This window comes from Atractosteus spatula, chromosome 10 (genome assembly GCF_055471065.1).
Source record: "Atractosteus spatula isolate fAtrSpa1 chromosome 10, fAtrSpa1.hap1, whole genome shotgun sequence".
Lineage (NCBI taxonomy): Eukaryota > Metazoa > Chordata > Actinopteri > Semionotiformes > Lepisosteidae > Atractosteus > Atractosteus spatula.
In genome coordinates, this window is record NC_142715.1 from 10,205,477 (window position 1) to 10,215,742 (window position 10,266).

At 39.2% G+C, this 10,266-nt stretch overlaps 4 non-coding genes across 4 annotated transcripts; all 4 read right to left on the reverse strand.

Moving 5' to 3' along the window:
* Positions 1 to 399: 399 nt before the first annotated feature.
* trnan-guu (transfer RNA asparagine (anticodon GUU)) lies at positions 400 to 473 on the reverse strand. Its single transcript has one exon. It is a non-coding gene; the product is annotated as a tRNA-Asn (tRNA).
* A 1,547-nt stretch (positions 474 to 2,020) lies between these two features.
* trnaw-cca (transfer RNA tryptophan (anticodon CCA)) lies at positions 2,021 to 2,092 on the reverse strand. The gene has a single exon. It is a non-coding gene; the product is annotated as a tRNA-Trp (tRNA).
* A 3,936-nt stretch (positions 2,093 to 6,028) lies between these two features.
* Positions 6,029 to 6,110, reverse strand: trnal-uag (transfer RNA leucine (anticodon UAG)). Its single transcript has one exon. It is a non-coding gene; the product is annotated as a tRNA-Leu (tRNA).
* A 3,345-nt stretch (positions 6,111 to 9,455) lies between these two features.
* On the reverse strand, positions 9,456 to 9,543 carry trnay-gua (transfer RNA tyrosine (anticodon GUA)). Its single transcript is given in 2 exon segments — positions 9,456 to 9,491; positions 9,507 to 9,543. It is a non-coding gene; the product is annotated as a tRNA-Tyr (tRNA).
* Positions 9,544 to 10,266: the final 723 nt, after the last annotated feature.

A 10,266-nucleotide genomic window follows, 5' to 3' on the forward strand; every position in this document is an offset into this window, starting at 1 on the left:
TTTCCCTTTCACCCCTTTGCATCCTCAGCTAACATATTTTAAAATTACAATAGACTGTATAGTATTTATGTTTAAAATTAAGGTAAATATGTCAAAATATCAAAATCCAACTGCACAGTGCTATCGTAACAATGCTTGTCAAGTTCTCAAACAAACCTGCATTGTATTTTTAAAATATTTCAGCAGAGGATTCAACTGGAGTATAAATGACGATTCGACGATAATTTTTCTTGGGTGAATATGGTTTTCTGGGGAGTTGCGATGTTGGGCATTATTGGACATTTCCCGGTTACCCTGACACGTGTTAAACACTCGCAGTTCCTGCAAATATTAAAATGGTTATGGCTTCGCTGAGAAATCCAATCGACTGAAGACAACGTTTACATCGCAAAAGAATCCCGTCCCTGGGTGGACTCGAACCACCAACCTTTCAGTTAACAGCCGAACGCGCTAACCGATTGCGCCACAGAGACTGACTGACAGGTTCTTCTCTCGAATCACACGTTTTTGGTTAAAAAAAATCTCTTACCGTTTATTTTGCCAACCGGTAATATTTCTTCTGCACTGATAACCAAGAATTGAATTTCATTTTTCGCAAGCTGTGTGAATTTCATCAAAAACAAGTTTTCCAGAAAGGAGATGAACACATGCATTTAACGAAATCAAGCCCTTTGTGAGTGCCCAAAATGGTACGTTCTGTACTACAAGATAGGAAGAAAGACACGGCTGGGATTTGAATCTCGGTTCTTTTGTTTAACAGAGAAGCGCTTTAACCAACTAAGCGACGGTGACAGGACAGCCGTCACCTTTTACAGCCACTTGGACACACCGCTCTAAGACATCTGCGTTCAGTAAGCGCTGAACCTGCGCTCAGAGCAAATTGCCTCTTTTACATAGCAGCCCCGACACTGAGAAACGAAGAGAACTGGCTTTTATCTGGCATTTTTCATGTCCAATGCGTTTGACATCTCCCAAGGGCGACAGAGTTCTTTTGCGACACTATTTCTTCTTTTTTTATTTCTGTACGCTTTGATAAAAAACGAGAAATCGTGCAAGGGAAAAATGTCTTTTTTTCATAGAGAAAACGTGCACCAGGAAATGTTGTGTTGAGAAGAAGTGATTTAACATGATACGTGACCTAATTAATCGGAGCAATTGCTCACCCACTGAGGTTGGAGAGTCTGTTGGATGTGATAATTATACGGTGCTGTGGAAGAAAACAGTCTTTCTTTGAATTCTCAATCAATCGGAATTTCAATGCGAAATATAAACCCCTTGTCTGATTTAAAGAGGTTATATTTTAAAACTCATAAAAAATCAGAAAACACGTTTCTCACTTTGAAATTTGAGACGGAGCGGTGCGTTACTAGTAGCGGCGCTGAGCACACTATGGGGGAATTCAGGTCATGTGAAATGCCAGCGGTTTAATAAACAACGCGTCTGATTTCGGATCATAAGATTGTAGGTTCGACTTCTACCTGGCTCGTGTAAATTTTATTCAAACTCCTCAGTAATACATCTATATTATGTGATGAACCGCACCTGAAAGTAAACGTTGGGTCTGTTTCCTTTGTTTTCCAGCATGAAGTAGCAAATCGTTACAAAAAGCACCTGCTAATGTCCAATAGCGGGTTTTTTTTCCAAATTACATTTTCAGGCTTCAGACACTTTTTAATAAAACAAAAGTGTCCGGAAACTCATTAACTTTCAGGTTTGCTTGAACCTGTACTAAAAAAAGTTATCTGAAACTTCCGGGATTCCATTTTCTGATGTAGCTGTCTCTAAAGTTGGACGTGATGTTAAGCAGATGTGAACTGTGCCTTTTCTCTTCAAAAAAAAAACAAAGTTCTTTTTTTCCCCTCCACTCCAATGCTGGAGACTGTAAGCCTGTGTGAGCTCCACACTGCGTGTCCTGTACTGCTCTGTTTTGTTTAGATTATCTATGTGGTGTACAGATAGAACTCAACTGCATGGTGTGAATTCCGTGTTCAGGACCAGCAGAACCTGAAAAATTAACAGCTGACCTCGACGTGATTTGAACACGCAGCCTTCTGATCTGGAGTCAGACGCGCTACCGTTGCGCCACGAGGTCACAACAATCAGCGCCTTTGAATTCCCCAAAGGACACAAATCAGCTTCACAAAAAAAAAATCTCCTGTGAAGAGCGCCGCTCTTCCGAAGAGAGTCTCTTCATCCCAGACCACATTTTATTCTTCCTGCGCAGCTCTTGTGTAGATGTTGTTCTCAATTACAGATCCAGGAACACTGATTTTTTTTCCTATTTTTTTTAAATTAAGTACCCCATAGTGCAACGGTAGCACGTCTGTCTCTAAATCCCCAAGTTCATTTTCAAAGTATATCGGAGTCAACTGATACTGATCAGGTTCTGCTGCTACTGAACCTGCAGTCTTCACCTTAAAGTTCAATTCCCCAAGCCTTTTGACATTATATGTCCATCCCTTCTCGTCAAAACTTGTATTTTCACAGGGTACCCTTCAGAAATCGCAGTATAGAATGAAAAAACTCCAGTAGATCTCGGCCGCTGTTGGTGATTTTCCTTTAAAAATAAATGAATCTCTGGAAATTTTACGGAGTCCCACAGGCCTTTTTTAGTGAGGGACAGCAGCAGCCACATCAGGAACTGCGTCCCCTTGTCCAATCCGGTAGGTGCCAGCCCCAGCAGAATGTACTGGTAACTGAGCACCGCACCCGTCCCCAGGAGTTGCATGGTGTTGTCCATTCTGCCCCACACCGCCTTGGCGAAGGGGCAGATCCAGAACACGTGCTTCTGAGTCTCCTCGATGAAACACGTGTCCCGGGGGCAATGCGGGTTCCTGGTAAGCGAGTGTCTGTAGAGGACCTCTCTGGTGGCCAGTCTCTTGTGTACGGCCATCCAGTTGAGGTCCTTCAGTTGATTGTCCAGTTCTTTAGGCATATATATTGCATATATAGCTCACTGTGTATATAATGAAGAAGCAGAGGTTAGTTTCTCATCTGCGCGTTACAGAGCCTTACGCAACTCGTACTGTACCAACAGCTAGGGTTTGATCCCTGCACGGGCTATTAGTTGAAAGGCCATTGTAAATGACGTGTAAGAGATTTATAGATACTGTAGATACTTTATTGATCCCGTGAGGGAAATTAATAAAGCTTATCCAGCTGGCTTTTATGTTTCACACTAAATTGCGATCTTGAAACCAAAATAATTAGAAATATGGAACACAACCGTTGTTCCCCAAGAAGGAAAGCTGTTTAACACTGACATCACTCCTTTTTATTTAACCCAGATTGTGAAGACAACTCCGCCCTATCAAAGGAAAATGTTGCACAAAAGTTGGAAAGCACACTCTGAATCCATCTGTACTGTATATTTGATTTCTGCGATCCGTTCAAGGCTGCTTGGTGCTTCACAAGCAAGTCATTTCAGGGAAGAAACTGAGTTTAGAGAACTACTGGTGCATTTTCACTCATTGAATTTGATCTTTGTACTCTCTTTTCATTCTCAGCTATAATATTTCAAAATTACAGTTCGGATTTGTTGGAAAACTTCACAGGCATTATTAAGTTAGGACTGTACAATTGTATTTTAATATCTTGGTATATTTACCTTCATTTTAATATGGATGTAACCATAAATGTTGTACTTTTGTCGTACATTTTAACTGAGGACGCACGGCGACTATTATACCTTGTGATACATGCAAGACATCTGTAAACGAAGATGTAATTACAGTCAAATTGGCAATTAACAGAAAACCACAATTTGTATAATTTTATTTCTCTATGTCGATGATCAGTTGAAGGATTTGAAGAAACTATATATTATTCCTCGATATCGATGATCAGTTGAAGGATTTGAAGAAACAGCAGCCATAGCAGGTGATTTTGGTTTTGAACCCATCTTTACACCTCAATAATCCATTTGTCCTCGAAAAAAGAAAAGACAGGCATGTTTTGAATCTCATAATGATCATATTCTCGATCCAAAGAAACATATAAATTTGATTCCTTCCGTAGTATTTTGGATTTTCTTACGAAGATCTCACGAAGTATTGCCAGGATCTATATTTAGCGTTCGGTAGCGATAACACTGCTGATATTGATTGAGTAGAAATCTATGATGTATTGACAACTTTATCTGAAGCGAGAAGTCCTAGAACGCTGCCTATGAAGTGTTAGGATTCATACCAAGATATACTTTTTGTTTTCAACCCAAAATGCTGCTATTGCATTACACATTATATGAACATTACCAGTTTTGGTAGCTTCTCTGCACCATTTTTCAAAACTGAAACTAATTACAAAATTACTTAAGATCAACCATGACAAAAAATTATAAATCAGGACTAATATTAATATCAACTGATGTTACTACAGAAAAAAAAGATTTAACTGAAATATTAATAAGACTATGCAAGCCTAAAAAGTAGAACAATTCAATTTATATAACTTTTTTTTTAGAAATGGGCTCACACACCGGAAGACACTAACATTTCTCTTCGTTAGAGTATGTGGATAACAGTTTAACCCAAAATGTTTGGAGTCCAGAGGGAGGACTCGCTCGCTGAATGATCTCTCAAGAAATCCCTGGTGAGATTCAACAGGTGTTTTCTTCAACAGCCACTAAAAGTCTGATGACCTTCTCTGGATTTCCTGAATATGACGTAAAATTAGTTCAAATCATTTGGTAGTTAACAGAACGAAATGCTTTGGAGGTACATTTAAAACAGCAGAGCAACACTGTAGCACTTTGTGTGTGACTGAATTTAATTGTGTAAACCTGGCTCTCTATGAACACGAGCAAAGAGTTCTCACTCAACAGAAGATTGCGATGTGAGCACAACAATATAAGATATCTCAAGATGCCAGGGATTTCATACATGAAAAGCATGCACTCTACCACTGAGCTACACAAGACGGTAATGTGATATTAGAATTTCAGAGTTCTTGACGGATTCAGGCTCCTTCTCAGAGGTCCTTGCTCGCCAAATAACTTTGCATCTGAGGAAGAGTACCACGGAAAAAAACCAACTCAACAAGAGAGCGCGTTGGTTGCTCTTGCTCTTAATGCAAGGAGCTGTTTTTTTTTCCTCGCAATAATCATTATTAACCAGAAACAGCAGCACAGGTAGGTCGCATTTGTGATTATGTCACTTCTCTGCTTCAGCAAGGTCAATGAAAGACTCTGAAAGTAGTAAAGCAAAACTGAACTCAAAATCATATTAGGAATTCTGAGCGATATCTCCATACAGGTAATCCAATAAGAACGTTGAAATATTTGAATATCATCTCTCTGTATATTGCGCTGCTTTTTACCCAGAGTAAAACTATTGGATTGAAGGAATGCTAACCGCTGGGTTAAAATGTATAGTTGTTATTTTGAGAAATCTGTAAACTCGTGATCTTATATGTTTTAAAAGACAGCACAGGAAAAAACGACAGTGCTGATTATTTTCCGGAGACGGAGCACTGATGACCTATCCGAGCTAATTGATAAAGCCCACCCAGTGGATACTCTAGCAGAACGTCAAAGAACATTCACCTTTGTATCCAAAGAAACCACAGGAACAACATCAGGAAGCACAATCAATTCCCCTTTTAAATCTTTCCTGTAAGGTATGCTATGTGAATTCATGAAGTTAATCCTCTGATCTCTTTTGATCACGAACAAAGTATTTCTGATGGAGCGCTATGTTCAAAGATTTAATAAGCTTTACCCCTGCCAACGATTCGGCGTGAAGAATTAAAAGTTTCACAGACAAAAGCAGCTCACCACCACAGCCAATATTAAATGTACTTGCCGGAACACTATCATGTGCACTGCCTCAAAAGTGATCTCGGCAGATGTTGTTCCCTACATAAAGCTGAACGTGCCAAAGAGAATTTCTGTTGAGAAAACAAAATATTTTTTCTGCCTTGATGTTAAGCTGACAGCCTGTCTTTTAGAAAGTCTATCTCTAAACACTTCCCGCAGCCTAACAAAAAGCGCTTTTACTGATCGTATTGCAGGTCTTAAAATACTAACATTTGGCAGCAGTGGGACTTGAACCCACACCCCCAGAGAAACTGGAGCCTAAATCCAGCACCTTAGACTGCTCGGCCACACTACCTTCCTCCATACCCCTCTTCCTCACATTGCTGGCTTGGACTGGGGGGCTTCAGCTCTTGTCGTTGGATCTAATGATATCATGACATGTGGAAGTGACTGCACCTTCATCTTCCGAGATGCTTTCAATAGCACAAACGCTACTTTCACCGGCACAAACATAGCAATAATGAAGATGGTGGGATTCATCCTTTGTGCTATTTGTAGGGGTGCAACTCTATGGCGATCTACTGACTTGAAGAGCAAAAATCAAAATCCTCTGCTACTACTGTTGCTTTTTTCATAGTTTCTTCAAATCCTTCATTTGAACGTCGATTTTGAAGGATATTGATGATAATACCACATAAATTGTGGTTTTCTTGTGATCGCCAATCTTATTCAAATACCAGCCTTTTTTACAGTTCCTTGCGTGTTTCACAAGGTATAATAGCCCCCCTCGCATCCACAGCTAACATATTTTAAAATGACAATAGATTATACAGCATGCATGTTAACATTTATATTAAAAATATATAAATAAAATAAAGTAAAGATACCAAATAACATACAGTGCTAACCCAATAATTCTTGTCAGGTTCTCCAACAAATCTGCGTTGTTATTTTAACATGTTTCAGCTGAGGGTGCAACAGGAGTATAAATGAATTTTCTCGCCAGCCATTCAAAGACCAAATTCCATGAGTGAACATTATTTTCTCAGACGTTGCCGGCATTGGACTTTGCTGGTGGTATTGAATTATGTCCACAACTGTTGTAGTAGTTCCTTCTTGAAGTTCGACACGTGCAAAGCACTCTTAATATCATAGGTGTTAATGTTCGCTGAGTCTATTCGAGTCATGGTGTGTATCCTTGCCTATCATTGGGAGACGGGTAGCTTTTTTACACTCAGATTCCAATCTTCAATGCTTTGTGTGAGAGCTTACATAACTTTCATTTTCTCACATTTTCTGACGACTGTTCCAAAGGGGCACCCTGTCAATTCCGAATACTTTTCAAAAATCTGCCTGCATGTTTGATTATTGTCATTTCATTTAGAAAAAGTTCAATATTGATCATAACTAAAGAAAATAATGATCACGAACAAAAAAGGGATAAAGATGCGAGTCGATCTTGAATCACAGCTAGGTGACACGGGCTTCTGTTCTGATATGGTTGTATGAGAAACAGGAGGAATCGCCAATCTCCTATAGAACATGAGTTGAATCAGGAGTGAGACATTTTGTATACTCGTGCATATGTCAACGCCTGACCTACATCATAAAACTAACATTAAGTTGTCAGAGACATTCATTTATATACAAACGAGACAGACCAAGTAATAATTTTACATTAGTTCAGGTGGGTAAACCTGAACTAACTAACTAATAAACCTATTAATAATTCTACATTAACGTGTCCTACAATGATCAGACTAATTGAAATGGTCTGATTCAGAGCCTGTGCAGTTCGTGCTAATTACAACAAGGACAGTTCTGATAATTTTCTGACGCGAGGCCTGACGCGTTATTCATTACGCCACTGACCCTGCTATTGTAGTGCTAAAAAAACACGTTTTCTACATTTATGTCTGTTTAAAAATCACTCTCTAAAAAAGACAAAGGGTTTGTGTGTCGCGCTAAAATTCCGCTTCATTTCGAATGCAAATAAAAACCGTTTTGTTCCAAGAAATCATAAATTTGTCACATCCTTCATACTATACTTCTCTCTTGTATTAGTAAAGCATTTTGGTTTAAACTGAACAATATATGAAAGGTTTCATCTATACACTTACACATAATAAGTATACGAATAAATACTCGGAAGAAGCCGCAGCTCAGGTATTAGAGAGATTTAAAATCGGATCGGAGGATTTAGAGTCCAGACTGCAAACCAACAGCTGACACAGGTCTTTTATAGAACCGTTTTGATTTCCTCTACTTTGTCCCCGTGACGTCATTGTCCTGCTCGCAGCCGAGCCCGACACACGTCTGGTTTTTGTCGCTAGGCGCACACCCTGCGGTCCATGTGGGTCCTAATACCCCAGTACAATGACGGAACATTAAACTGTAAACAGGTGCCGTCCTTCGGCTGAGACGTAAAACCGAGGTCCTGACTCTCTGTGATCATTCAGGAGAATGGTGGTGGTGGAGGGGAGTCCCCATTACCTGTAAAGCGCATTGAGTGGAATATCCAGAACAGCGCTATATAAGTGTAAGCAATAATGATTATTATTATTATAATGTAAAATGCAATAAAAAATAAAAAAAATATATCAAACTTTGATTCAAAATAGATCAATGTAAAAACTGATAAAGCTAATGCTTTTTTCAGGGCTATATCCACTTTTGTTTTAAAAAGCGAAGTCTGTCGCGATTGTGAAAGTTAGAGAATGTGTCCCAGCGGGTGCCTTCATATCGCGAGCGTCAGTCTCGCCCGTAGCTGCGAGAAGGTTAAAAGCGCCCAAGTGATCTGTCTTTCATCAGAGTACTTGCCGGAGCAGTAAGACGCAGAGCACCATCCAGCAGCTGAAGACGATGTTCGGGGAAGAGCTAATTCTGTTTTTAGCACAGGGAGTGAGAATGAGCTCAGTCCAGCTCCCAGCACAATCCATCCTGGTTTGGTTAAAGTGCGTCTGAGGCTCTTTGGATCGTAACGTAAAAAAAAACAATTGCTCACATCGTGTGACTTCCACGACAGGAAGGAAAGGTATCACTTAAAAAAATCAGAACTGAAGATTTGGATCCTGGGCCTCAATTTGATCAAATTATTAAAATGATAATTATCAAAATATCAGACTGTGTTTCTGCAACATTTCGTGCACAGTACGCCATTTTAATCTAAAACAGTCACAACGAGGGCTTTACACGCAGTGTGGGGTATTTTCCCCTTTTATATTTTTGCCACTTTATATCGAACCTGTTATACTCCCAGAAGTGCACAGTAGCTTGTACTTAATAAAAATGTACAATTCACCACTGGTATAAACAGATGTGTGCCGTGTTTGCCTTTGTAAGCATTTGTTTAAAAAATAAGTTCACAATACGATAAAAACACAGAAAGCGCAAACTTTATAATACAACGATACAAAATCAATACCAAATCATTATGCCAATTAAGTACCTATCCTTTGAAAACAGAGAACACCTTTATATCTACAAAAAAACTTGACATTTGTATGTATTTTTGACTTACAAAGCAGACAGTGTAGTCCCTTAATTCAAAGATCAGATCTTGGCCAAAACAAGACAATCAGACGTGGGCTGAATTCGGAACAGGAACCTCTACTTCGTCGTTTATTGAGCTTTTGATCAATGTCTGATTGAAACAGATTCGCTTTTTTAACTCTTTGATTAAAGTACACAAAAAGCACCTTCCTTCGAGCCGGAATCGAACCAGCGACCTAAGGATTCCCCGTTGATTTCTCTACAGTCCTCCGCTCTACCAACTGAGCTATCGAAGGAATGTCAAACATTGCTTTCTGGCACATACTGCCCAATGTTGTGAAATGTTCCGGGTGATTTAAATCCCACTTCGACATCAAGTTTCCAACTTGTTTCCTTAGTATTGTTTACCTTGAATTTAAGCCACGAACCAGGATTCTACTGTATAAACTTCCAGTTATAATTGACGTATAACGATATACGTATATTAGAATTTCATTCTAGACCAGTTACGGAGCACATTTACACGTCTAAGGTATGCGTTTGATAGTCGTATATTCTACATCTTTTGCCCACTGGGATGTGCCGATTTTAACTTAGCAAACCAAGATACACATTTTCTAATGCAGCCTTAATTACAAGACAGTTTGTTTCTCGAAAGAGTGTTATGTAAAAAAAGAGAAAAACGAAAATATATGGATGACAATCTTTCAAAGCTGAAGATTTTACTTTTGAAAAATTGACATTTTATTTATGCAGATGCATTCGCTGATTTTAGAACTTTGCTGTACTTCCTGAATCATTTTCAGTGTTAAAAAGTGGGTGTAGATTATTCTTTCACGCTAGGACGCGAGTGTGTACATGTGTTTGATTTTCGTTTCACTGATTCTCATTGAAGATTTGGGAATTAACGACGAAAGAATCAGTTGCCTCGGAAAGCAAAAGGTTTGCTTCTCAACGATATTGAAGACACGCCCATGTAGAGCAGCGTGTGATGATTTGTACTATAAAAGACCAAGTGC